The sequence below is a fragment of the Neltuma alba genome, unplaced genomic scaffold (genome assembly GCF_004799145.2).
Source record: "Neltuma alba isolate B1F8T4 unplaced genomic scaffold, ASM479914v2 tig00004288_pilon, whole genome shotgun sequence".
Lineage (NCBI taxonomy): Eukaryota > Viridiplantae > Streptophyta > Magnoliopsida > Fabales > Fabaceae > Neltuma > Neltuma alba.
The window spans coordinates 45309-51364 of record NW_021633641.1 but is presented as its reverse complement, the minus strand read 5'-3'; positions in this window follow the sequence as shown (position 1 = coordinate 51364).

Sequence of the window (6056 nt, the reverse complement as noted above, 5' to 3'; positions counted from 1 at the left end):
TACCTCTCGTCTCCCTCCTCTGCGAAGATGATGATGAATGGAATGGAGGTCATCGGCGGTGATGGACGGAAGGAGTGATTCGCCTTCGATGATGGTGTGTGGAGTGAGAAATAGAAGGTGGGAGATGGAAGATGGTAAAGGTGGAAAGGAATAGAAGTCGCTTCCTCTAGTCATGCCTGGACTCCTCCTCTGTGAAGATGATCACTAAATAGTTACCACCCACCCCTAATGTTTGAACGCTGCGTTTTCATATGTGCTTGGTCCTTCTTTGTTTGGGCTCCCAATTATCTTTTTCACTTTTAGCTTTTCATTTAATTTTTCTACAATAAAATCCAAGGTAATATAATATCAAATATTCTAAAAATTAATCAGTTAAAATAAATCATAAAATATGATATTTTTGCTCTTTTTAGTAGTATTTTCATCAAATTTACATTTAATTTAAATTAACCATAATAAATGCAATTAAGCCCAATAAATGTGATAAAATCCTCAAATAAGATATGAAAAATCATAACAAAATAAGGACTCGTTAGGGACATCCCATGAAATGAACCATCCTCAACTTTATGGTCTTCATATCTCACATCGTGGTCATTTATTTTATTACTCAACAAAATAATAGACCATGAAATGGATCATCATTTCACTTTGCTCCTGGCAGCCACTCTTACTCACATCCCTTGTGTCTCTATACTCTGTCCAACACTTATAACTCTGATTGATTCCATGCATCACTAAGTGTAACTCACAAACCTCTTGATAAAGCTGTTTTAGATCACCATAGAAACTGCTAAATAAATGAAACTTGCCACCCCGTCCCAATATCACTTGCCAAGATGATTGGGAGACATCTACCTTATCCATGGTCTCCATCTAGGTAACATAGGTCATCAAGAGGACGAAGCAAAAATCAAAACGTAACATTCCACATCTATATATATATATATAGCAAAAACCAACAAAACATCTTAGAATATTTTAAACAATCAAAGAAAAAAACGAAAAAAACCACTAACCTTAATGAGAAGCCAGAAATGAATCACAAATTGCAAGTAACATAAGAGCTCTTACAAATGTACAAATTCACAAATTGGATTGACTAGCTAGCAGAAAAAAGATACAGTAACTAGCCACACCTCAAACCCCTCCCAATAGAAGGAAAAGAAAGAGAGCAAATGAGAACGATAAGCTTAGAGCTTACAACATTAAAAGAATGAAGTAGGAAGATAAGTACAGAAGTCAGCAACAGAGAATAGAGAAATAAACCATGAACTTGCCCTAAAAAAAAAGACGTGAAGCTCTGCTATTGAAACCATTTTGTTGACAGCATAAGTAGTTCATGTAGTAGCAAATAGAGCTAGGTTTGGCTAAAAATGTGATCAAAAGGGTGGGGATAGAGATGATTTTCATGAAAGCGCACAAGAGAGAGCTTTTTAAGTAAGGTAGTAAATACTAAGTTTGAAAATGTAGTGATTGGAGGGAGCAGAAAATGTTTTGAGAGGGCATTGCATGATAGTTTTTCGCGAACAAACCGACATGTATTACTTTTTAAAGTTTAAGTGACACAAAGAACTGACATGTATTCTTTTTATCCATTTATCAACTACAACACATTTACATGACAGTTTTTCTGAAACATCTATCACATATGATTATTATCCATTTAAGAAAGTTTCAAGTTTATGTAATAGGTTTATCTGAATAACCAACACACATTTCCTTTTTTTCTAATATATATTAATAAAGGGCTACTCCCCCTTATCCAAAATACATCTTAAATCTAAAAACAAGAAATAACTAAAAACAAAAAATAGAAAATAAAAGTTAAAAAGAAAACCTATTTACTTATAACTCTCCCTCCTCCTTATCGTCTTCGTTGGAGGTTGGAGAGGAAGTGTAAGAATCCATATTGTATTCAACATCGTTATGGTGTAAAATGAGGTTGAACTTCTAGTTAAGGTCATAGACATACAAGATGAACCTACGCATGACATGGTTCATGCGTATGACTCGCCTTAGTATGTCGTCCAGTGGGGCAAGAGTCTTGCTTTGGTGGAGGACGTGGAGGTGGAGGGCATAAAGAAAGTAGCAGAGAAGGGATAGAAGGTCCCTAATTGGGGAACAGCCTGCTAGAGCCTTTTGTCATAGAACTATTTTGAGGGAGAGTGATGTTAATTTTTGGTACAAAAAGACTGAAGACTGTTGGGATGAGGGGTATAAATAGAGTAGAAACAATGCATTAGAACCATTATTGTGGTATTTGAAAGTTGAAGATGGATAGTCACTCTTAGTGGCTATATAGTCATCATTTGCACTATTTCAACAATCTGATAGGAAGATGAAATGTTTAGAAATAATAGATGATATTGTTATAAAAAACTGTCATTTTTTCTTTTTTAAATACTTTATTTTATTGTTGATAACAAAAGGTGATGGTTTAAGAAAAAAACCGTCATATATGCAATTACAAATACGTGAGTTGGAACTATGACTGTCACTAATTACTTAACACAATCTCCACCTAAAAATAGGTGATCTTCTTTGGTTTTAATCATCAAGTGTCAAGCAACGTATATTTGAAAATCTTTAGTAGAGTATATTGGGTGTTCAACATAGCTCATGTCTTTTTCTCATAAGTTATCTTGAAAGTCATTTATTGCTTTAATCAGTCTCCTTACCTCTCCATTTGCACACTTGTTAAAATCATAGATTGTTGTAGTTATACGTATAGCTTTAAGATCTAGTCATTATTCATAAATAAAATCCTAGTCTAAAATATATTTATAACAACCTTTCGTGTATATCCTTGTTAGTGAGATGGAGGCCATATGTGTTGAAATTGCAAAGAACGAAGTCCAAAGTTTAGTGAATTTTGTGAAAGGCGAAGCTCAACATTTATGTTGTTTTAGTAGTTATGTTGCGACATTCGATCATAAAAAGAAATAATACAAGCAAAACTACATGATGTCAATAGAAAAATAGAAAATGCCAGAGGTGTTTCTATTGTAAAAAATAAAGTAGTGCATTGGACATGTGAAGCTAAAAGTGTTATTGAGTTCGATAATAGAAAAGAAAAATGCCTTAATAATTAGTGTCTTATTTGCTGGTGACAATATTGGAAAGTTAAGGACTTGACGGAGAAGACTCAACAATTTCATGCATTTTGAGATAGAAGGTAAATGTTTTAAGACCTAAAGAAGACACATTAGAATATGAAAATTACAATATGACTAGATTGCATGTTCTGAGGGTAGAGGGAAAACCTCCATGGCAATACATGTGGTTACTGAACTTGAAGGATTCAAATTTGACAAAGTCATCTTTCTTGTCGTCTCTCATCTCCAGATTTCAAAAAGATTTGACATGATTTGGCGAAGCATCTTTACGATTTGACATTAGAAGAAGAGGAAGAAGGACAATCAAAGAAAATATGGTCCAAAATCACTAATATGAAAGAAAAGCTGCTTATAATTCTAGATAACGTATGGGAAGAGCTTCATCTTAAACAACACTTAGGGATCCCATTAAGCCACAAACACAAGGCTTGCAATATATTGATAACCACGTGTAACTTACATGTTTGTACATCAATGGGATGCCAAGTAACAATTCAAATTCAATCATTGGCTGATAAAGATGCATTAAATCTTTTCCTTACGCATTTTAGCATTAATGATTCCTCTCATGGTTGGAAGGGTGTGGTAGAAAACCTTGTGAAGCATTGTGGAGGAATACCGGTTGCAACTATAGCACTAGCAAAAGCATTAAAAAAATCAACCTATAACAATTTGGAAAGATGCTTTGGAAACCTTGGAAGATCATATTGTTGATCAAAATTTGAAAGAGGCTTATAATTGTCTGAAGTTAAGTTATGATAACTTGAAAAATCAAAAGGCTAAAGAGCTCTTTTTGATATCTTCTTTTCTGAGAAGATCCCAAGTTCCTATACAAATGTTAACCAAAACTGGCATAGGATTGGGTTATTTTGGAGAAAATGACAAATAACATTTAGTAAGAAGTGAAGTGGGTGGAGCTATAAATGAACTCACATATTCTTTTTTATTGTTGAAAAGTGAGGAAGGCTTTTTAAAGATGCATGATTTGGTTCGTGAAGTGGCCTTGTGGATAGAAGAGAAAGATACTCAATCTCTCATGAAAGTGAAAAATCTTTAAAAAAGAATTTGAGATATTTGTTTTTAAAGAATGGTGTTTTTCCTGAGAATTTGATGGAAAAAGATTGGAAGTTCTAATAGTGCTCAATGATTCAAAGAATTTGAATGTCTCAAATATATTCTTTAAAAAGATTATGAGGCTTAAAGTTTTTATTTTAGTTCATGGATGTGTCTATGGAATTCCAGCTCTATCATTGATAAATTCACTTCAGCCATTGAAAGATATTTGAACACTCATCCTAGCAAATTTGGAGCTAGGTGACATCTCCGTTATAGGAAACTTGTCGAGTCTAAGGACTCTTTGGTTTTATGGTTGTCCAATCATTGAATTACCAAGAGAATTTTTGAAACTAAAGAAGTTGGGATCATTGGAGGTAGAAGAATGTAAAATTACAAAGAACAATCCTTTTAATGTGATTGAGAGTTGCTCAAAACTAGAAGAATTAACTTTTGTTCATAATGAGTGTGACAATGAAGAGAAAGATGCAATTTCTCAAGATAGACCTGCTCTTACATTACATAGATATTGCATATCTTCTGAGAATTTTCAAGTTATTTTGAAAAGTATGGTGCCATATCAAGATGCTTTCAAATAGATAATGAATCAGGTCATCTAGTTTCAGACGCAACATTTAAGCAACTTGTTGGAAGAGCTGAACTTCTTATCTTGGAAGGAGATGATCTGCAAAGAATATGGAAGAATCTTATCCCTGAGATGATGAATGATTTGATTGTTCTTCCTTTGAGCTCATATCGTAACATTAAGTGCCTCATAGATACCAAAGCTCATGATTTTGGTGTGATTGCTTTTGCTAATTTGGCTGAACTACATCTCTCTAGAGTGGGTGTTCAAGATTTATGTCTTGATCCTCCACCATCTGACTTTTTGGAGAAATTAGAGATTATGAAGTTGAAGGAGTGTCATAGCCTAAGGAGCATATTATCAAATGGCAACTACAACATGTCATCTTAAGTCCACGCAACTAGAAGATTGTCCAATGTTGACATTAGTTTTTCAGCCATCCGCTGCTCGAAGTCTGAAGCAATTGGAAGAATTGACAATTAGAAGTTGCACTGTACTTAAATACATGATAGTGGGTGAAGATGGTGACAGTAGTAGAAAGAGTTATTATGACTCATTGTTTCCAAAATTGAAAATGCTTCAAATAGCAAAGTGCAACAAGTTAAGAATAATATTGCCCATCCTATTTGTTGGAGGTCTTGCATCTTTGGAAAAGTTAAGTATATATGAGGGTCAGCAACTAGAATACATATTTGATAAGCTACAAGAGGAGGAAGATGCTATGCTTCCCTCACTAAAAGAACTGCAACTTTTCGGAGTACCGAGTTTCATTGGAATTTTCGGAGAACATCAACCACTTACGAGTTCATCCCCGCAAAAACCATCACCTCCACTTTCAAGACATAATCCTAACAAGATAAAACAAAGTCTTGCTACCCATGCTTTCTCTTGGATTCAAGCATGTTGTTCTCTTAATAAATTGGGGCATGCCAATGAAGAGACCAATATTGTTGTTTCTGAACATAGGCCGGTTGACCACACAATCCCACTGGTATGCTACATTTGCTTTACTATTTTTGTTCAAATGTCTCTAATGAATTTTATGTGGTTAATTATTCCAAGAATATGAATGATTTACAACTGGATAAAATAAGTCTGAGTGTTGAAAATATCTATTATAATCCTTGGTATGATACATTATTTAAAAATAATTCAAAGTACCCTTTTCTTTTTTCTTCTTCACACGTGATTGATACTTAATTTGCTAGTGATTGATACTTAATTTGCTAGACTGACTGCATCAAAATTTAAGACACACACAGTCTCTCTCTGTGTGTGTACATATATTTTGTGTCAAA